The 24,838-nt window shown below is 32.3% G+C and overlaps 1 protein-coding gene across 1 annotated transcript in view; it reads right to left on the bottom strand.

The window, feature by feature from the left end:
* LOC143076802 (uncharacterized) overlaps positions 1–24,838 on the bottom strand; it is a 493,545-nt gene that overhangs the window by 293,285 nt on the left and 175,422 nt on the right. The window lies entirely within an intron of this gene.

Genomic DNA, 24,838 nt, shown 5'->3' with positions numbered 1-24,838 from the left:
ATTGAAACTGAACAAATTTTTTTAATGAATTGTAAGTCAGTTACATCTCTAAATGAAAGAATTTGTCAGTTTTGTGATGGAAATTTTATCGAAACTGAACAATATTTTTTAATGAACTGTAATTTTTATTCGGACTTGAGAGAGGAACTTTTAAATTCAACCTTTTTATCAAACTATGTTTTTATTATCTTGAGTGTAGAAGAGAAATTGAACTATTTTATAAGCTGTGATGAAATTCAATTTTTATTAGCTAAAACTTTGCATTTGATGTTTAAGAGGAGAAAGATAAATTTATAACTTAAATTTTAAATTATTTTTTATTGGCATACTATTTAAAATTTTAAAATCAATTCTACCTTTTTCTAGCTCCGTGAGCTTTTCTCATCACTTTGCTTCCAGCGTCTGTCGTTGTCCGTCGTTGTTAACTTTTACAAAAATCTGTTCCGCTGAAATAACTTGGCCAAATGAAACCAAACTTGGCCACAATCATCATTGGGGTATCTTTTTTTTAAAATGTGTCCAGTAACCCGACCAACACACCAAGATGGCTGCCATGGGTAAAATGTAGATTTTGGCTTATATCTGTGAAACCAATGCAATTAGAGCAAATCTGACATGGTGTAAAATTGTTAAGTAGATCAAGATCTATCTGCTCTGAAATTATCAAATGAATCGGAGTACCTGGTGTGGGGTTGCTGCCCCTGAATTGGTAATTTTAAGGAAATTTTTTAGTGTTTGGTCATTATCTTGAATATTATTATAGATAGAGGTAAACTGTGAAACTACTAAGGAAAATTTAACCAAACTTGTCCACAATCACCATTAGGGTATGTAATTTTAAAAATGTGACTGTTGACCTGGCCAGCCAATCAAGATGGCAGCCATGGTTAAAATAGAACATTGGGATAAAATATAGATTTTTGCTTATAACTCTGTAAAGAAAGCATTTAGAGCAAATCTGACAACAGTTAAAATTGTTTATCAAGTCAAGTTCTATCTGCCCTGAAATTTTCAGATGAATCGGAACTCTTTTCGGTTGCTTTCCCTTAATTGGTGATTTTAAGGAAATTTTGACGTATTTGGTTATTATCTTGAATATTATTATAGATAAAGATAAACTGTAAACAGCAATAATGTTCAGCAAATAAAGATCTACAAATAAGTCAAATGACCAAAATGGTCAGTTGACCCCTTTCAGGAGTTATTTCCCTTTATAGTCAATTTTGCCAATTTTTCTGTAAGTTTTGTAATCTTTTACAATAATCTTCTTCTCTGAAACTACTAAGACAAAATGTAACCAAACTTGTCTAAAATCATTATAAGAGTTATGAGTATCTAGTTTTAAAAATGTGTCTGATGACCTTTCTCTTGAACCAAGATGGTAGACATGGCTAAAATAGTGCATAGGGTAAAATGCAGTTTTTGGTTTATATCTCTGAAACTGAAGCATTTAGAGCAAAAATGACTGGTGGCAAAAAAATTCATCTGATTTAGATATATCTGCCCTGAAATTTTCAGACAAATCAGACAACCAGTTGTTGGGTTGCTGCCCCGGAGTAAGTAATTTTATGGAACTTTTGCAGTTTTTTGCTATTAGATATTATTATAGATCTAATGATATCTTATTCTATAAATTATGATTTTAACCTTATTTTACATGATATCCAAAGCATCAGTAAATACAGGTGAGTGACAAGAGCCTCTAGTTTGTTCTTTTAAGAGAATAATTGTAATTGTATGAAGTAATTATTTTTTTTAATTTGTTTTAAATTGTGTATGCATTTAAGGTGGTACCTAACACTACAGGGAGATAACTCTGTAAAATCAGCAGAACGTTTTAATGACGTTGTGTTGTTAAGGGAATATTAAGCTTCTCCATGATCAAAATAAGTGTTTGTCAAACTGCTATATAACCAGTGTAATTTTACTGATTCAACGGTTGGTTCAATTTTTTTGAAATTTTTATATTTTTGTCAAAGGGTCAAAGTAAATACTTTGTCCAAATTTTAAGAAAATTAAACGAGCCAAATTAATTTTAGTCAAGGTGTTGGGTACCACCTTAATGAGCATGAGTTAAAAGTGTCTCATATGTCTTTCAAGGCAGGAATCTGATATATTTTTATATTGATTTTATCTGATGTATAATATATTTTATATGTAAGGTTTACAAAGTACAAACATTCCGATCCATACTTTGAGGTGTATTCAATAAGATTTTGTTATGGGTAGATTTTTTAAATACTACCATGTATAAATTGTGTGAATTAGTCTGTACACAATACCATTATTGATTGATTAGTTGTAAGTTTAGAAAGAGATCTACATTTCTGTACATATTTGAAGTATATATGAATATAAAATTGTTTCATTACACATATATAATGGTATTATATAAAACAATGCACTTCAAAAATACAATTAAGTTATGAACATAATGAGAATATTATGTTTAATCATCAGATCGTTGTTATATTATACTTATCATGTGTTATCGACTGTGCAAGGACTGTATAGCCAGTCACGGTTGATAAAAACTTCCATTTGTTATCATGTGTATTTAATTTGAAATCTAAAGCTATATTATTGTTATTGAATAAAGATAAAAAAAAAAAATAATATCATTGTTATTACAGGGGATACAGGCAAACTGGGATTATTTTATACGACCGCAAAAAATAAAAAAAATTTGGTCGTATATTGGTATCACATTTGCGTCGTCCTTCGAATACTTTAGTTTTCGCACTCTAATTTTAGTAAAAAAATGGAAATCTATGAAATTTTAACACAAGGTTTATGACCACAAAAGGAAGGTTGGGACTGATTTTGGGAGTTTTGGTCCCAATATTTTAGGAAGTAGGGGCCAAAAAGGGCCAAAATAAGCATGTTCTTGGTTTTCGCACTATAACTTAAGTTTAAGTCAATAGAAATCTATGAAATTTTGACAAGGTTTATGACCACAAAAGGAAGGTTGGGATTGATTTTGGGAGTTCAGGTCCCGACAATTTAGGAATTAGGGGCTAAAAAAGGGCCCAAAGAAGCATTCTTCTTGGTTTTTCGCACAATTACTTAAGTATAAGTAAATAGAAATCAATGAAATTTAAACACAAGGTTTATGACCACAAAAAGGAAGGTTGGGATTGATTTTTGGATTTGAAGTCCCAACAGTTTAGGAACTAGGGGCCCAAATAAGCATTTTTCTTGGTTTTCGCACCATAACTTTTGTATACATTTTGTAAGGAAATAGAAATCTATGAAATAATTGGGGTTCTTTGAAATGCCAAATCTAACTGTGTCTGTAGATTCTTAATGTTTGGTCCCGTTTTCAAATTGGTTTACATTAAGGTCCAAAGGGTCCAAAATTAAACTAAGTTTTATTTTAACAAAAATTGAATTCTTGGGCTTCTTTGATATGCTGAATCTAAACATGTACTTAGATTTTTGATTATGGGCCCAGTTTTCAAGTTGGTCCAAATCAGGAGCCAAAATTATTAAGTATTGTGCAGTAGCAAGAAATTTTCAATTGCACAGTATTCAGCAATAGCAAGAAATCTTCAATTGCACAGTAATGTGCAATAGCAAGTTTTTTCAATTGCACAGTATTTCGCAATAGCAAGACATTTCAATTGGAGTCATCTTTTTTTGTCCAGAATAGTAGTTGAATCAACTTTAGTTTAGTGAACTTCATTGGAAACTTGCCAATATAAAATATTGCATTGGAGTTATCTATCTTTGTCCACAGTAGTAGTTAAATCAATTTAAATCATGACTTTATGAAATTTTATATTTTATGATGTATTTAAATGAGTAGTTTTTTTTGAATTTGAATTGAGATTATTTTTGGAATAAGGGAAAGGGGGAGGGTGAAAAAAATTGGTCGAGTTCAGTTTTTCTTATATCAGATTTCAGAAATGAAAAACAAAATTTCTTCAAATATCAAAGGATTTATGTTCAACAGCATAGAAAATTGCTCAAAAACAAAAAACAAAACATTTTAAGTTCATCAGACCACATTTATTCTGTGTCAGAAACCTATGCTGTGTCAACTATTTAATCACAATCCAAATTCAGAGCTGTATCCAGTTTGAATGTTGTGTCCATACTAGCCCAAACCGTTCAGGGTTCGACCTCTGCGGTCGTATAAAGCTGCGCCCTGCATCTGGTTTAAATTGGTTCACATGAGGTCCAATGTGTCCAAAATTAAACTTTGTTTGATTTCATCAATAATTGAATTACAGAGGTTCTTTGTTTGAAACCGTGTATTTAGATTTTTGTTGAGACTTGTCACAGAAAGCTCGACATAGAAGTAGTGATCCTGTGTCATTAGCTGACTTTTTAAATCTTTATACTTTAGAAGGTGGAACACCTGGATGCTGCATACTTTGTTTAAAGATGCCACATGTTACAAAGTTTCCGTCAGTCATATGTCTAATGTCCTTGACCTCATTGTCGTGGTTCATTGACTGCTTGACAAAAAAGGTTAGATTTTTTATACGACCGCAAAATTTGAAAAAAATTTCGTCGTATATTGCTATCACGTTGGCGTCGTCGTCGTCGTCGTCGTCCGAATACTTTTAGTTTTCGCCCTCTAACTTTAATAAAAGTGAATAGAAATCTATGAAATTTTAACACAAGGTTTATGACCACGAAAGGAAGGTTGGGATTGATTTTGGGAGTTTTGGTCCCAACATTTTAGGAATTAGGGGCCAAAAAGGGCCCAAATAAGCATTTTCTTGGTTTTCGCACTATAACTAGTTTAAGTTACTAGAAATTTATGAAATTTTGACACCAGGTTTATGACCACAAAAGAAAGGTTGGGATTGATTTTGGGAGTTTTGGTTCCAACAGTTTAGGAATTAGGGGCCAAAAAAGGGCCCAAATAAGCATTATTCTTGGTTTTCGCACAATAACTTTAGTTTTAGTAAATAGAAATCAATGAAATTTAAACACAATGTTTATAACCACAAAAGGAAGGCTGGTATTGATTTTGGGAGTTTAGGTCCCAACAGTTTAGTATTTAGGGGCCAAAAAGGGACCCAAATAAGCATTTTTCTTGGTTTTCGCACCATAACTTTAGTATAAGTAAATAGAAATCTATGAAATTTAAACACAAGGTTTATGACCATAAAAGGAAGGTTGGTATTGATTTTGGTAGTTTTGGTCCCAACAGTTTAGGAATAAGGGGCCCAAAGGGTCCAAAATTAAACTTTGTTTGATTTCATCAAAAATTGAATAATTGGGGTTTCTTTGATATGCCGAATCTAACTGTGTATGTAGACTCTTAATTTTTGGTCCTGTTTTCAAATTTGTCTACATTAAGGTCCAAAGGGTCCAAAATTAAACTTAGTTTGATTTTGACAAAAATTAAATCGGTTGGGTTACTTAGATTTTTGTCGAGCCTTCGACTTTAGTCGAAAAAGCGAGACTAAGTGATCCTACATTCCGTCGTCGTCGGCGTCGTCGTCGTCGGCGGCGTCCACAAATATTCACTCTGTGGTTAAAGTTTTTGAAATTTTAATAACTTTCTTAAACTATACTGAATTTCTACCAAACTTGGACAGAAGCTTGTTTATGATCATTAGAAAGTATCCAGAAGTAAATTTTGTAAAAATAAAATTCCATTTTTTCCGTATTTTACTTATAAATGGACTTAGTTTTTCTGCAAGGAAACATTACATTCACTCTGTGGTTAAAGTTTTTAAAATTTTAATAACTTTCATAAACTATCCTTGATTTGTACCAAACTTGGACAGAAGCTTGTTTATGATCATAAGATAGTATCAAGAAGAAAATTTTGTAAAAATAAATTTCCACTTTTCCGTATTTTACTTATAAATGGACTTAGTTTTTTTGCCAGAAACAAAACATTCACTCTGTGGTTTAAGTTTTTGAAAATTTTTAAAATGTTCTTAAACTATCCTGGATTTCTACCAAACTTAGACAAAAGCTTGTTTCTGATCATAAGATATTATTCAGAAGTAAATTTTGTAAAAAAAAAATTCACTTTTTCCGTATTTTACTTAGAAATGGACTTAGTTTTTCTTCCAGTTAACATTACATACAGTCTGCAGTTAAAGTTTATAAAACATTTATTAGATTCATAAACTATCCTGGATTTTTTACCAAACTTGGAAGCTTCTTTCAATCAAAAGACAGTATAGAGAGGGAAATTTTTATTGATGTTTTCTTCATTTTTGTTGAGTCTGCGATTAACAGCAAAAGTAGGCGAGACACTGGGTTCCGTGGAACCCTTACAATTTTTTGATTATTGGCCCAGTTTTCAAGTTGGTCCAAATCGGAGTCCAAAATTAAACTTTGTTTGATTTCATCAAAAATTGAATAAATGGGGTTCTGTGATATGCCAAATCTAACTGTGTATGTAGATTCTTAATTTTTGGCCCTGTTTTCAAATTGGTATACATTAAAGTCCAAAGGGTCCAAAATTAAACTTAGTTTGATTTTAACAAAAATTGAATTCTTGGGGTTCTTTGGTATGCTGAATCCAAACATGTACCTAGATTTTTGATTATGGGCCCAGTTTTCAAGTTGGTCCAAATCAGGATCCAAAATTATTATTTTAAGTATTGTGCAATAGCAAGAAATTTTCAATTGCACAGTACTCAGCAATAACAAGAAATCTTCAATTGCACAGTATTGTGCAATAGCAAGAAATTTTCAATAGCACAGTATTGCGCAATAACAAGAAATCTTCGATTGCACAGAATTGTGCAATAGCAAGTATTTTCAATTGCACAGTATTGCGCAATAGCAAGAAATATCTAATTGCACAATTTCAATTGGAGTTATCTTTCTTTGTCCAGTTGAATCAACTTAAATCATTGTTTTATACAATATACAATGTATATTCACTTTTACTACCAACTGATAAATTAAAACAATCTTTACCATTCAGTGATAACAAGCACTTTTTTTACATTTTAATATTTTATGATGTATTTAAATGAGTAATTATTGTTGCAAACTCCATTAGAAATTTGAATTGAGATCGGTTTTGGAATAAAGGAAAAGGGGATGTGAAAAAAAATTGAGGGGAGGGGGGGTTTCAATTTTTCTCATTTGAAATTTCATAAATAAAAAGAAAATTTCTTCAAACATTTTTTTGAGAGGATTAATATTCAACAGCATAGTGAACTGCTAAAAGGCAAAACAAAAATTTTAAGTTTATTAGACCACATTCATTCTGTGTCAGAAACCTATGCTGTGTCAACTATTTAATCACAATCCAAATTTAGAGCTGAATCCAGCTTGAATGTTGTGTCCGTACTTGCCCCAACCGTTCAGGGTTCAACCTCTGCGGTCGTATAAAGCTGCGCCCTGCGGAGCATCTGGTTGTAATGTTAAATTCTCTCTTACTGTAAGTAATATGATAACAATATTTGGTATGTGCGTACCTTGCAAGGACCTCGTGCCCGTGCGACAGGTTTTATTTTACCTTGACATCATTTCATGGATCAGTGTTTAAGTATTGGCACATATCATTACCATGGAGATGATTTGACCCCACCCACTCAGTTATGGTCTATTGATTTTGAAATTGTTGCTTAGTTTTTGTCGAGCCTGCAACTTTTGTTGCAGAAAGCTCGACATAGGGATAGTGATCCGGCGGCGGCGTTAGCTCACTTCTTAAAAGCTTTATATTTTTAGAAGGTAGAAGACCTGGATGCTTCATACTTTGTATATAGATGCCTCATGTTACGAACTTTCCGTCAGTCACAATGTCCTTGACCTCATTTTCATGGTTCAGTGACTACTTGAAAAAAAAGTTAAGATTTTTTGTAATGTTAAAATCTCTCTTATTATAAGTAATTGGATAACTATATTTGGTATGTGCGTACCTTGCAAGGTCCGCATGCCCGTCAGATAGTTTTCACTTGACCTCGACCTCATTTCATGGATCAGTGAACAAGGTTAAGTTTTGGTGGTCAAGTCCATATCTCAGATACTATAAGCAATAGGTCTTGTATATTCGGTGTATGGAAGGACTGTAAGGTGTACATGTCCAACTGGCAGGTGTCATCTGACCTTGACCTCATTTTCATGGTTCAGTGGTTATAGTTAAGTTTTTGTGTTTTTGGTCTGTTTTTCTAATACTTTATGCATTAGTCAACTATATTTGGTGTATGGAAATATTTTATGATCTATATATCTGTTACGCAGGTTTTATTTGACCTTGACCTCATTTTCATGGTCCATTGCTAAGTGTTAAGTGTTTGTGTTTTGGTTTGTTTTTCTTAATTTATAAGCAATAAGTCAACTATATTTGTTGTATTGAAGAATTGTTAGCTGTACAATGTCTGCTTGGCATGGTTCATCTGACCTTGACCTCATTTTCATGGTTCATTGATCAATGTTTCGTTTTCTTTGGTTACTGTTGAGTTTATGTGACAGTTTTAATAAAGCTTTATATTTAGGTCTATCAACATAATATCAATGATTAGTTAAGAAGGCGAGACATTTCAGCGTGTACACTCTTGTCATGTATTAGTTTGATTAGATAAGTTTATGGGGAACCACTTATGCAAATTGGTATGCAGTTTTATAAGCATTGGCATATCTCATTTCCATGGAGATTATTTAGTCCCGCCCCTCAGTCATGATCTATTAACTTGAAAACTTGTGCTTAGTTTTAATGTTTTAGTTTGTGATTAGGTCGGTTTATGGGGAACAAGGAGTGGTAGGTCAGGATATATGGTATGCAATTGAATTAGCATTGACACATCTCATTACCATGGAGATGAGTTGACTCCGCCCCCTCAGTGATGGTTATTTGAATATATTGAAATTTTGCTTAGTTACATGTATGAGTTTGTGTTTAGGTTTGTTTAATAGGAACTTCTTATGATAAGTCAATAGTATTTGGTGTGCTTTGTATTAGCATGGCATATCTCATTTTCATGGAGAATCTTCAGTCATGGTTCATTGACTTTGAATATTTGCAGTGTTACTATTTTAATTATTGAAAATAACAAAAAGCGTGACATATCTCTGTGATAACAGTATATTCTTATACTGTATGAAATAGGTTCACTATGTTTGGTGTATGGAATGATTGTAAGGTGTACATGTCTAGCTGTCAGGTGACCTTGACATTATTTTTATGGTTCAGAGGCCAAAGTTAAATTTTTGAGTTTTTTATGATTTTTCTAATACTATATGCAGTAGGTCAACTTATTTTGGTGTTTGGAAATATTTATGATTAATATGTCAGAAACGCAGGTTTTATTTGACCTTGACCTCATTTTCACGGTTCATTGCTCAATGTTAGGATTTTGTGTTTTGGTCTGTTTTTCTTAAACTATATATATCATACATCTATCTCCACATGACATGTTGGTTTGTTTTTGTATTTTGAGATGACCCCTTGTTTTTGTCACCTGTAATCGTAAGTCTAAAGTGTAATCCTAAACATAGACCTAGTTACCGCAAATGTATATTAGTACGAAAACACATCACATGATGATACAATTTTCCAACAGAGTCCGAATGGCGCTTAAAGTCAAATTTCAACATTCAAGACGTAGAGCTTCTGTCTTGGGGTAATTTGGAAAATGAAAAAAAAAATGTTTTGTTGAAGTTGATGTTTTAATTAAACAATGTGTTATGTCTATTGATAAGTGCGGCACATGTTTCTAAAATGTCTGTTAGTTAAATGTTTCATAAATTTCGACAATTTCATAAACGCAATTGCAAAAATAAAATAATCGCTAATTGCATGCGACACAATCTTTGATTGAAGACTCAAATGAGCATATAATAATTTGAGATGAAGCTGACCAGGTTTAGGTATGATTCCAGTAAATTTTTAATCAAATCAACGTGAAATACCGTTTAAAAAGATGTAATAAGAATATTCAATTACAGAAAAATAAATATATTTATTTCATTTTTTGTTTGATACACATCTTCTGTAGCTATATAGTCAAAAGAGAATATTACCGCCAAATCGTATATGTATAGTAATGTTAATAATCAGGATGATTTTTTTCTCTGATACGACCCCTCCATTTTACCTGTAAACTGTAGGTGTTATTAGTCGGTGTCGAGGGATGTAGAAAATGTCTATTAATAAGTAAATGCGTGTAATGTATCAAGTCAGGAATATGACAGTTGTTGTCCATTCGTTTCGTGTGTTTAACATGACATTCCAAGTTATCATGGAAAACACACTCAATTTAAAATAATTCATTTCACTGGTACTCCAATATTCATACTTGTATAACCGTTTGTCATTAAGCAGTTTAATCATCAATACCTTTTTACCAATTCCATTTATCCTGATTCAAACTTGTCACCAAATCCTCCGATGTCTATATAGATTATTCATTAAATAATCGTAAAGATCACCCAATTCGTGATGGTGTCAATAAAATTTACAAAATATTATTTGTAACTTTCCCACACAACTCTGTTGGAGCAATATCTGCATATGGAACACACTCCTGTATTTGCAGCTTGTATAGGAAAACATTCACGTGCTGAACATATTACTTGAGAATTCCCAAGGGTGAATCGGGTACTGAACGTTAAGCAACCAACAATCAATCAATATTAATTGAGGTATGTAAACACCATACGACAAAACATAGGGTATGTTATTGCTGCGAAATGGTAAATTAATAATTGGGAAGTTGAAATCATCACATTTGTCTTAGGTTTTAGAGTGAAATTGTCAATTTGTGTAAATATCAAGGAAAAGATCAAGGTATGATCCGTCCTTTTATTATCAGAATTATACTTAATTTCAAGTTCACTGGGATATATATAAGATGCAAGTACTGACAGTGTTAGGACATCATCAATATATATCTGAAAGTAAAATTAAAGAATTTCACATGGTGCTTTTTCTTTTCGTCTTTAAGATGGTTCTGCAAGAATTCTGCTTTATACGAGTACAAAAAACAAATCGGACAGAAGGGGTGTACAATAAGTATCCATTTGAATACAGACTGTCTGTTGTAATAAGAATCCTCCAAACTCAACCAAATATATTGTCGATTGGAAAGTCCAGCATTTTGATAATATCATCTTCAGTGTATTTTCTGATAGAATCAATGTTGTTCCTCACAAAATATGAATTATTAATACCCAAAACAAGAAAGGTATATCTACACTTTTTATTTTATAACTTTCGATTTTTTCGAATCTTTAATTCAGCATTCTCATAAAAATGCCATACTACATGGATGGATCTGAAGTCCTAAAAAAAAATTAAATATTATATTATATTTTCAGTACACATATACAGTATAAATGGGTTTAAACTTTCACAAAGTTGTGGTAAAATCATTCGATCCATAAATTGCTCCATGCGCAAATTGATATAGGCTGAGTACCCATCTGTTTAAAATAAGATCTTATCTCCACCTAATCATAGTAAACTGAAAAAACAAACATTCAAAACTAAAAAATGCTATTAGACTGTCACTTGTCACTTATCAGTATCTATAGCTATTAACCATCAAAACTGAATCAGTAATATAAGACTCAGATTGACCTCCTTCTCTAATGTCGAAATGAAATAAGATTCATAATCTACTACCAATTAGATATCCCTCTAATCATGCTAATGGACAGCTATTCGATGTTTCAAAATCAATGACCCAAAATATTGGCTTCTCTAATTGACATCCTTTTTACAGACTAGCCGAAATGACATCATAGTTTTCTTAAATGGTAGCTGGGACCAATGATGTTATACGAGAAGGAGAGTGAACACAATGCTTGATATATTAGATTAGCATCCCCAAGATAGTAATTCGATCAGAGGAAAATGATAAAATTATAAAGAAACCGACATGTTTATCACCCACTTGATATGGCCCTCTGATGTACCAGACCCTTACCGCGAACAGTCCGTGTGATAAGGAGAATCGCCAATAACACGTGGTTCTAATCGGTGACTGGGTCTTTAAAATTCAGCTGTAATTATCGTAAACAATTAGTTTCAATGTGTTTTTAGTGTATAATAACATTTGACGTCAAATTTGATAAAAGATCATCTAACTACGGTGAAAAACGACAAAGAAATAACAAAGTTATGAAGGTTTAAAGAAATTTAAGAGAGTCATAACTGCTGAACCACCTTGCTTTAAACAACGATTTTCGTGATAATTGTTAGAATATATGACAGAAAATAGAGGAATATGTTAGTTACTATCGTTACGGTGACCTGTATAGACCTGAGCGAATATTTGTAATTTAAACGAAGAGAATTATTTGGAGAGCCAGCGCAAAGTTTGTTTCTCTTGGCGTTAGGCTGTATATTTAGGTAAAGGTGCCTAGATCTGCACTTCCCATGTCGGTTACTGGGAATGGGAAATAGTAGGTTATGTCCACGAAAGAAATATGTGAGGTACATTTGTTTAAGTGATCTTTCCGGGAGCGATTTTTTTTAATGAAGCAGCCAGAGAAATTTACACGAGAACCAAAATGTTTCAGTCTTTCGTCGGGTGGGATTCTACCTCTGCTCATCTTATTTTCAATATTTCAATGTTGGTTCCCTTAAAACATAACGGACTCTCACTGAAAGGAAAGGAACAAACAAACTATCGCATATCCAGTATAAGATATTGCAAAATATAAAAAAAAATGGGTGTATCAGTGGCAACAATCTGCATTTTTTTGTTATATAATATTGCAAAAAGGGGGAGGGGGATGATGTCACGTGTTTCCCAAAAATTTGTTCAAAGTAGAATTTCAATCATTTCAAGTGTAATACCTTTTCTGAAACTGTTCACATATATCTTTTAGTAAATCCAATGAAAAAGATATGTCTTTCATCTCATGTTTTACGTCAATTACATCGTGTAGAAACGTGTTTGTAAACATTACATTAATTTCTGGACCGATGACCGATATAGCTATGAAAAAACGGAGAGTCAAAATGAACATAGCTCATACAACATGTTAAATATAATCTTGATGTTCTTTCAAACCATCTTTAAGGGAACAGTCATTATTTACCAGCTGGGGGGGGGGGGGGGGGGGTGGAAATTTTTTGTGAAATGAACAAAATAAAAATGAACCCCCCAGTCATATTGTAAATTTAAAAATGACCCCCCCCCCAAAAAAAAATGTAGTTGATAAAAAAACTTTGACCCTCCATCTGGTTATATTACTTCAATGATTTAAACCATTTAATTAACAGCATATTTTTATTGTAAGATGAAAATATGCATTTATAAACATATTTACACAAGTTTTAGATATTATACACTAAACATGACTTCATAGAAATTGATCCAATATACACCCATTTAGGTGCGAATCATATCTCTGGCCTTACATTAATACTGTGCTATGTACGCAATGTTTTGGGTTATTTCGGAAATGTTTTTATTCCCCTCAGAGACCACCCCTATTGTTTTTGTTTTGTTTTGAATTGTTTATTTTTTATTTTTTTATTTATTTCTTTTTTATTACTATTATACTTTAATTTATTTCCTTTTATTTTCTTTTAAATATTTTAAACAGTTTCTGAATTATCTTTTTAATAATTCCACTTGTTGATTTGTTTTTTGTTTTTCTTAACTTTTTCATCCAATGTTGAATTAAGTAATTAAGCGTTTCAGAGTACGACTTTGTCCTCAGAAGAATATCAATTTACATGTGTAGTTTACATGATGGTCATTAATTAGTTCTACACAGTTAAATGTTTAGTAAGAACTGTGAGGTTTAGATAAACTATTTTATAGATCGTTTAACTAATTCATCAATGTTTCTGTTTCTTTTGAAACCTTTTGATAGGTTTTTATGGAATTTAGCACCTATTGTAGATTTCGTTTTAATAAGATGCCAGTATTTCCTAAATACTTTTTGAAGTTTTTCTGCTTGAGGATGATAATTTGTAATGAATGATACATTGTATTTGTTTTCAACTTTGTTCTTTTTCTTTAATTTAATTTGTCTGTCTTGGAATTTGATTTTTGATAGAATTTGTTCTACCAATTTCCGTTTATATCCTCTTACTAACAGTTTTTCAATAAAGAGATTTTTTCTGGTTTGGAATTCACTTTCATTGTTGGTGTTTCTAAATATACGAATGCCTTCGCCTTTAATAAAATATTTAAAGTTTGAGATGGGATGGTTTGAGTTTTTATGAAGATATTGGAATTTTTCGGTTTTCTTTGTAAAACATTTCAGGTCTAAAACACCAGTATTTTTAAAGCGTTCGCCCTTGAAGATTTCTAGGTCTAGAAATTTTATGGACTGTTTATTGCATTCATAAGTAAACTTTAGCAGGTCATGTTGTTTATTTGCATTTTCTGTTGATATCTAAACAGGTTCAATTATCCTGTCAGTGAAAAATCTCAGTAAGATGTTTCATGCATGGTTAAAGTAATTTTTATTAAGCTAATGCACATTTTACAGTAAAAGTCATATTAAACTTCAAATTAAAAAACAAGTTGATGATTCTGGTGTTTTTTTTATGACAAAATGGATAGTTTTCATTTTTAAACTTATGTACATATACTTTTTCTACAGAAAATTCTTTAATTTGTCCACACATTTAGATGAAGTTTACTTTTTTTAATTGCTTGCTTCCAGGAAGCAATTCGCCGACATATTTTCCGTATGCAAAGTTACCTTAGCTTGACCTTACTCGTAAAATTCCTGTGATCGCAATACGCATACATCTGGCACTGAAATAAACTCTTATCTGATTGAACATGTTAAACACGTGCTCAATATCCATGTTTTTTTGTGTTGATTGTTAACTTTAAGGTTACAATCGGTTAACTTCGGAGTCAAAAATCGGTATTTAAATCATAACAGACAGAGAGAAAAAACATTTGACGACTATGCGATTTATTTGCGTAAAAAAATAGTTTCGTGCACAGAAGAATAAAGCCTCGGTCACACCTTACCGGATAGCACGAACGGATGCCTAACGGATGAAAATAAAAAGTGTCCGTTGACAAAATTGTTATCCGTTGGGAGTCCGTCGATGTACTGAGTGAATAAAAAGGAAGTGTAACGGATGCCTAACGGACACACACCGGATATGCAACGTACGAGAAACGGACACGTTCCGGACAGAACGGATGTCGAACGTACATCCAACGGACGAGTACCGCATAAAACGGACACCTAACGGAAACGTACCCGATAAAACGGATGAACAAGATATACGGAAAAGTCAAAGGCAACAATAATAATACATGTAAATCGCATTAATATTCAAAATGTTTCAGTGTTACTGGTTTTGGTTTGTTTTTCAAATTTCCGCCAAAGGGCAGTGTCTGGCCTGAATAAGAAGTGCTTAATTGTGAAGACGTGTCTATACTCTTAAATCTATTATGAATAATAACAATTCATGAACCTTAAGAAATCTGACATACAAATACTTGGCATTTCTGACACGAAATTTTCAATTGGCATTTATCCGTTTCAGGTCCGTTTATCATCCGTTGTATCCGTTATACGTCCGGTAAAAGTCCGTTCCTCATACGTTCGACATCCGTTTTATCCGTTAAACGTCCGGTAGAAGTCCGTTGGTGAATTTATCTTCCAGACAACCAACGGATGTAAAACGGACATGTAACGGATACAAAACGGAAACAAAACGGACGAGTACCGTACAAAACGGACGCCTAATGGACGTTAAACGGACATTTTATCCGTTGGACGTCCGTTCAAAGTTTTGAACATGCTCAAAATTTTCCACCGGACAGAACGGACGTCGACGGATAAAACGGACGCTTAACGGACATGCAACGGATATGAACGGACGTCTTACGGATAAGAACGGACGTCTAACGGATATGAACGGAATGAAACAAAGTTATCCGTTAGGCATCCGTTCGAGCTATCCGGTAAGGTGTAACCGAGGCTTAAGTTTATGATATATACATGCATTAGTTCAAGAATTCGATAAATATTATTTTTCACCAGTCACTCGTTTCATATGACTTTCACATTTTGACACGTTATGGTGAACAGTTTTACATGTTACGATAAACATTTTAAAGTGATACGGTAAACATGTTACCTGATGATAAAACCCGAATTTGGGCAGTATGTAAGGTAGCAATAAAAAGTAAGAAAAAAATATGAAAATTTGCCCTCACAAATTTTACCATCCCCTTTTCGTTGCTTTCTTGCAATATTAAGCCTACTGTTTGTGTCATATATTTCATATCCAGCATATAAATTGGTAAAATACAATTTCTTTTGGGTGTATCGATGGCAACAATCTGCATTCATTTGCTATGAAATATTGCAAAAAGGGGGGAAAAGATGTCACATATTTCCTCTAATTTTGGCTAAAAGTAGAATACCTTTTCCGAAATGTTCACATGTATCTTTCAGTAGTTCCAATGAAAATCATATGTATTTCATCTCATTTTTGCGTTAAATTGCGTCAAAAACTTCGTGTGGAAAACAAAGGTTTGTAAACATTACATTACTTTCTGAACCGATGGCTGGTCTAGCTATAAAAATATGGAGAGTCAAACAGAAAATAGCCCATAAAACATGTGAAAAATAATCTTGATGTTCTTATAAACCTCATTTGAAGGCTAAATTAGTACTCAGCCGTCTAAAAATGAATTTTATTACACAATAACTTTCATATTTGAAAAATCCACCGGGGCAAAAATGCGAAACAAAACTCCGGACTGTGTATTGCTACCTAAAAAGTGTTATAATTATAAATTATCAAAGTACATAGCAGTCATTTAGTCTAGATTTTTGGCTTATAATTCACCTAAATATCCATATGTATGAGGGAGCGAATAAAAATATCATGACTTCGCAAAAAAATGAAAAAAAATTGCAAATAGTCTGTTATTTATATCTGGTTATTATATACAAATTGATATTTGTATTAAATATACCAAACAGATGCTTTTTGATAAATGTATACATGCCATACAATATTTTTCCGAATTTGTTTACTCCAATCGCTAACACATTTATATGCTAAAACATCACAATATTGTTTTTTGTCGCTTTAAGGTTGTATCCAGAGATTTTTTTTCTATGAAATCATATTTTGAGGCACCATGCATAAGTCCCCCTTAGTGGTGGAATGGTAAAATAAACATTAAGCTAATTGTATAAAACTACATATCACTGAAATCGGTAGTTTATAATGAAAAAAAAATAAAGTGTACTAATATAAAAAAGTTCAATTCAAAGAACAAGTTGAAAAATGGCATAATCTGAAGATAAAAACCTTAAATCAGGTTATATGCATATCAATTAAGACATGATACAGACACATTTCACAGAAACAAAACTGTACGAAATTTATAGGTTTGACATGGCCTTTAGGAAACTAGTATCAGGGACGCAAATAAGTTTTTAATTTTCACGGCCAAAAAAAATGCCAGGATGTTAAAAGTGTTGTCTACCATCAAAACATGCATATAAACTCATAGTTACCAGGACTTAATTTTGTATATCAACATACGCGCTTTTCGTCTACAAAAGACTCATCAGTGACACTCGAATCCAAAAAAGTTAAAAAGGCCAAATAAAGTACGAAGTTTAAGAGCATTGAGAACCAAAATTTAAATCATTTTTTTTAAAATTATTTTAATCATATAAATAAAGCCTGTTGTAATTGAAAGCTAATTAACTTATTTCAACAAACAAATACAAAAAACATGATACTTTTTCACTTATTAAGTAAAAAAAAAGGGGTTTCCCTCCATGGTAATTTTTTGTCATGGAATAACCCCTAGTGTTTTGTTTTTTTTATCTGAAACTGTATATAGCACCCTTAAAATATCAAGTGTTGAAATATAAAATTGAGAGTGGAAATGGGGAATGTGTCAAAGAGACAATAACCCGACCATAGAAAAACCAACAGCAGAAGGTCACCAACAGGTCTTCAATGTAGCGAGAAATTCCAGCACCCGGAGGCGTCCTTCAGCTGGCCCCTAAACAAATATATACTAGTTCAGTGATAATGAACGCCATACTAATTTCCAAATTGTACACAAGAAACTAAGATTTAAAAAATACAAGACTAACAAAGGCCAGAGGCTCCTGACTTGAGACAGGCGCAAAAATGCGGCGGGGTTAAACATGTTTATGATATCTCAACCCTCCCCCTATACATCTAGCCAATGTAGAAAAGTAAATGCATAACAATACGCACATTTAAAATTCAATTCAAGAGAAGTCCGAGTCTGATATCAGAAGATGTAACCAAAGAAAATAACAAAATGACAATGATACATAAATAACAACAGACTAATAGCAGTTAACTGACATGCCAGCTCCAGACTTCAATTAAACTGATTGAAAGATTATGATTTCATCATATGAATATCAGGCACAATCCTTCCCGTTAGGGGTTTAATATCATACCATCATAACATATATGAGAAGAACATAACCCGTGACATGCCAACAACTGGTTTTTGAATAAATGTGTTTAGTTCCGATGCAAAGACCCTAAAAGTGAATCAATATTAACGCCAAAATAAGCAATCTTTAATGACCTGACAACACAGTATCGTAACTATTTCCCTTCTTGATAAGTCTAATTTAAAGGTTTAGTTCTTTCTAGTAGTCATGCAGTCTTTATCTTTTGCTTATTATACATTTAAATATCAAGGCTTGAAAAAGCAATGCATTGTTGTCATTTAGTCTTAATCTTTAGCTTATGATTCACCTAAATATCAAGTCTAAAAAAAGTATTTCATAATAACTCTGAATAACAGGTTACCATGGTTACCGTATCTATATGATAGGGTGGAAACATTGATCCACCATTATACCTTTGAGGAAAATCCTTTTGGACCGAAACTGGTCTGGCTATGAAACATCACCAGGCGCTATCAATTAAGATTATCTTACCTCCTATACATTTCTATGAATATGATAGGTTAAAAGCGTCTGCGTGTAGACCATGTATTTCCATAGTATGTTAGTTGGGAGGCGGGCTTATTTCAATACAGGGTTAGTAGTGATGTAACGTCTCTTTTTGTCTTTATAAAAACAAATCGGTACTGAGAAAAGATTTAAAGGTTTCAACAGACGAAAAAAGGGATAATGAAGATTGAAATAAATTCAAGTTTTTATTGTTGGCATCTGTTTATGTAAGAGCAATGGAAGAAGTTTACTAATGCATCGGATTGAAGACTTGCTCATTTTGATAGGTTACTTGTCAAATATTTCATGTTAAAATAGTCGGTAAGATAAATTCGTTACCTAATAGTAAAATTAAAATTGAGAATGGAAATACGGAATGTGTCAAAGAGACAACAACTCGACCACAGAAAAACCAACAGCAGAAGGTCACCAACAGGTCTTCAATGTAGCGAGAAATTCCCGCACCCGCGCGTAAACTAATAGTGGCTTAATACGGTATATATGGGGTCAGTAAATTCCATTTTGGATGAGAGCATTTACTCTATTTTTGTGATTATAGACCTCTTATATCAGTACATATTTCATCTATTGCCTATTAAATACAAATGTATATACATGTACTCCATTACAATTAGAATTCAGAAGCAGTTTTACATGTTGAGATGATTTGAAACACAACAAATGCAAAAAATCCGAGTATAAGAAAATAGGATTTAAAATAATTCAAAAGTTTAGTTATTAAAACGATATATCGTTTTAAATATTTCCTCATATTAACTGACTTTTATGACACATTGACCGAAGTATCATTTCATGATAATGTACTCGGATATCAACTATCAACTTTTAGATCCGTTTTATCCATTGTTTGAATTTTAATTGAATAAACGATTCATAGTAAAAATAGGTTTTCCAAAATGATACACATAAAAAAAGTTGGTCGCAATAGTTGTTTCCTCGGCACTTTATAAGGATTTCCATAACAAGAATCATCTCAATAAACCGTAAGTTATAATTTACTAATTGTCTTTAATTTCTTATACGCCCGTTTACGCGTGATGTATTATGGTATACCGTTGTCTCTTCGTTCGTTCGTTCGTCTTCAACATGTCGGACAATAACTTAAAAAAGCTTTAATCAATTCGAAAAAAACTTTGGTGAAATGTTTATACCTATTGACGTAAATTCCCTTTTGTTATTTACAATTTTCAGATTTGAAGTTTCGAGTTTTTTGTTTTTTTTATTAAAAAAAGGGGAATTTTTTTAGTTTTCGGACAATTACTCAAAAACTCTATTACCAATGTGCAAGAAACTTTGTTTTTTATCTATTGACCCAATCTCCCTTTCAAGTTTTATAAATTTTAGATTTTACGTTTCGGAGTTATTGGATTCTATTCATTAAAGTGGGGTTTAAGTTTTCTGACAATGCTTTGAGAAGTAATCATGAAACCCTGGTGACTGGTTTATATCTATTCAATTAACCTCCCTATAGCTTTTCGTCAATTTCTGATGTGACATTGAGAAGTTATTGAACTTTATTCTCGACAAAAGGGACGACGGGCATATCATGCGCTCATGGCGCAGCTGTTTATTGTCTAAGCATTGCGCTAATTAATGTACAATTTCAATTGTGACAGAAGACAAATGTATTCTTGAACTTTATATATCAAGAAATCATTATAGTGATATGTATCATTCACCTTAAATTGAAATCATTTCAAATAGAGTTCATGATTTTTCGAGAAAAGTTCTTATCTTCAAGTATCTATTCCTAGTCATCCATCCATATGTCATCAAAGTTATTGTAGTATAGGGGATTAAAATGAATTGAGTAAAGCATCATCAGCTTCATGCTAGTTGATTAAGTCGACGACTTCAAGTATTTTTCGATGGTTCAATAACTTCTTGAATCTTCAAACATCTTAATTTGGGACAGTGTACAAATGGGGGAGAGCATAACAGACAGGTAATAAAATATAAAAGATAAAAAAAAAAAAAACAGATATAACCGTGGATAACATAAAAAGAAAGACAAAATGACAAAAGAGCGATGAACGGAACACACCCATAACGTTAAGAGCTCAAGATTGGGCAAAACGAAAATCACAAAAATAGGGGTGTTCCATTAGAAAAAGTCGTTTCTAATTTGCTATGGCACACTTCGCTCATTGCAAGTAATCATTCGACAATAGATCACATTACGGTATTTGACAATCGAGTAGACGATGATTAGATAGTTGCATAGATAGGTATGTGTTAGTTATATTTGACATAGATATGTGTATCATGATGTAGATTATGTACATACAATTTTTTATGTGATGGCTTTAACTGTACATTGTAAAACGGTATGAGTGGGTCCTTCATTTCTGTATTCTTGAATTTATTCGCTCCTTTTTTTTTTTTTTTTAAATAATGGCTTTTCTACAATTACGTGATTACTGGATTCTGGGGATCGTTCTTTTATGTAATTTGTATACTTTCCTACAAATCCTTAAATAATTTGTAGTTATTCGTTATATGTCAGCACCCATTAAACCATATTCTTTTTTAATTTTGTTGTTGTTTAATTATGGTTTTTCTTTACTTTTTGTCCATTAATCTCTATTTGTTTTTTCTGTTAACCCCATCCACACCCTCTTGTGAATTGGTTGATACAATTCAATCAATATCCATGTGTTTAAAAGCTTTTTTGAAGCATGTATCTGTACAAAAATAAATCATATAAATAGGAAAAGCAAATGCTTAATATGGTATTTATATACGAAATATATACTCAAATAGGTGCTGTTTAAATGTTGCCAAAAGATCAAGAAATTACATATTGCAAATTACATCAGTTCTGTTATCGTAAACTTGGTTTGATATAGATTTGTGTCAATACGCACATACATACATATATGTACTGCGTTATTATATACAAGGATTTCATCTTGACAATTGAACGTAAGGTTAAAATTGTTTAACTACTGCAAGCGCAAAGTGATATTCACCAAATGTTCTTATACACATCGTGTTAATACTTAAGTATCCAAAACTCAATATCAGATAGTCATATCTCACCGCATTCATAATTGTCAACAATTTTCCAAAGTGTGCAAAACATACACTTTTTCAGACCCCCCACCCTCCCTCAAAAAGTGTACATCAACCATTTTCAGATTTCAAGAGAGGAATCAATCATTCTAAATAAAAAGAAGATCCTGTTTATCTTATTTTAGTTTAATATAGAAATTAAACTAAAAAATATCTGACTGTTTTATTTGATGACATCTATCTGTGATGCTTGTGTTTTGTCAGAATAAAGAGTACACAGATTAGTGTTCCCCCTATCACACAGTGGGAATGGTAACTCCAATGAAAAAGGGCACCTAGAGCATGCAAAAGATTAACAAAAGGACACATAAATAATGCTAAGAATCAAAGAAAGGGAAATGCATGGTATATTGCATTGGTAAAGTATGGACTGACAGTTATTGATGGAATCAGAGCTCAAGACAGCAATCAATAAAAGTGTAATGTTTTAAAACATTTTAAGTTTTTAAATTTCCCGCCTGTATTTCTATTTGAAAGGTCCCTGTAAATTTGCCATTCATGTCACTATTATCGTTTATGTATATATACTGTAACGTGTACATGTATTGGATATTTTTTAAGTTAAGGTTAAACTTCATATTGAGGTGCTCCTAATTAAAGGAGGCGTATACTAAGAAAAATAAGTTTACTTCCGGTTTACTGGTTTACTATTTTGAAATGCGTTACAGGGAAATTTATGGAAGGACCAGTTTAAAATCTTTTCACAAAATGGCGTCTTGTCAAAATCAAAACATTCAAAGAATTTGGTTTTTCCATCGATTTTCTTTATTAAACAGAGTGAAACGATAACGATCTATAATAAAGCAGGGGAAATTGACAATCGGGGGTACTGAGAAATGCTTGCAAACTTTTTGTTTATTAGAATAATTTTACTAGTTCACATTCTTGAAAGATTTAGTTTTCATATCGTTCAATCCGGATTGAGGAGAATTATTATATCGAAATAAATATCATCAAGTGAAAATAATAAAAAAGAAATAAGAAGAGAACCACACCCAGGCCAATTTTTGATTTTATACATCGACCTTCCCTACGGAAACGAAATAAATCTCGGAAATAAAAAAAAAAACGTACGGTAAAAATGTTGATTTTTTAACCCCCTCCCGCCAAGTGTACGTTTTGTACACTTTGGAAAATGGTTGACAATTATAGATGACCCCTTAGCTAGTTACAGCTGATACGCCTTGTGTTTTAAAAGTGCCGATAAAATGGTTTTTAGAAATATTTAACATTATTATCATGATCATGTGGCTCGAGAAGACGACTAGAGCAAATTTGCATCTTTGGAGCAATGACAATATAATGCAGTTCATTAATTTAGTTCCAATGGAACATATACACGATTTTACTTCACTTAGTGATTTGGGTATTTTATATGTTAATGAGTTCAATGTAAACATCTTAATTTTCATTACACTGTAAATTCAATGTGATTACATACTAATATGTAGAAACTAAATTGATTGAGACTCTTGAGCAATGCAATATATTGTTTTAGAGAATTAAATAAACTATTAGGGCTTTAAAAATAGATGTAGTACGAGTGTTCATATACATGTGTACTTATCTATATTACTAAATTAACAGAGTTGAAATTGGGTGTAGCGTTTTCTTCTTTCACATAAAGTCCACAACGTTTGTTTAAAACCACATATTACATGATCTTTTGGGGTGTATTTGGGGGATCAAATCGGAAAAAGCCAGTTCGGATCGACCGTCCTTCACGATGGTCGGCTCTGAAATTTACGTGTCGTCATCATTTCCGTAATTGCACGTCTTCCCGGCAAAATTATATTCTATTTCGTAGCCGATACAGTAAATATTGACCTTAAACTGAAACACTTTTTGATACACATTCCCTTGAAATAACTTATAATCTATGTAACTTTGATGATTGTTAAATATCACTTGGTCGACAGTTCTGATAGTGGATGCTTTGTTTATCACAGAACCGCTCTAGAGAACTTTGTGTCCACATGAAATATCTATGATTTAGTAATTTTTCTGTTCAGATAGATTTGAATTATTCGAAATATGATATAGTAATATTCAAAACATTTTTTTGAATGCTCTTACTTCAAATGAGTTTTATCTGAGCGTCCGTAACAATTCTTATGTAAACGTAACATCAATGATGAATCATATGTAGACGAAACGCGCGTCTGGCGTATTAAATTTTAAGCCAGGTACCTTTGATATAACTATTTACAACAGTTGATCGATGCCACTACTGGCCAGTAGTCAGCATTTCGGTGTTGAAATGATTATCAATTACATGGTCAATTTTATGAATTATATATCTGTTTGCATGAATGTATGAATTATTCAAATTCTAAGAATTTTCTAGGTTACCTTAGCCATATTTGGCACATTTTTTAAGGGAATTTGGGTCCTCAATAACCTTTAGTGTGAACTTGTTTGGAGTTTTATGTAGACGAAACGCACGTCTGGCGTATCAAATTATAGGCCTGGTACTTTTGATAACTATTAGGGGTGTGACAAATCATAAGCTTTGTATCTTTGATTATTATCTGCAACCACTGGGACGATCCCACTACTGGTTGACGTTTCCCCAAGGGTACAAAAAGTCTAGTAGTCAGCACCTCCGTGTTGCCATGTAAATTATGATCAATTACAAACACTGGATTGATAATTCTGTAAATAAGCGCTTCCTTATGTAACGACAACCGAAGCCAAAATGGAACTGAGATATTCCTGAATACTTACATCACATTTACGTTCTTATGCATCAAAGGTTTTGAATTAAGCGTTCCTTGTGAATGTAACCATATATACATTTTTTTTGATTATTTCTTTTTTGATAGAGTTAAGCCATATCAATCGTATGTTTTGTATTTTTTTGTGTCTTTCTATGTTGTAATGTTACACTTCTATT

This window comes from Mytilus galloprovincialis, chromosome 5 (genome assembly GCF_965363235.1).
Source record: "Mytilus galloprovincialis chromosome 5, xbMytGall1.hap1.1, whole genome shotgun sequence".
NCBI classification, from domain to species: domain Eukaryota; kingdom Metazoa; phylum Mollusca; class Bivalvia; order Mytilida; family Mytilidae; genus Mytilus; species Mytilus galloprovincialis.
The sequence above is the reverse complement of the archived record's forward strand: the minus strand, read 5'-3'. Positions and strand labels throughout refer to the sequence as shown.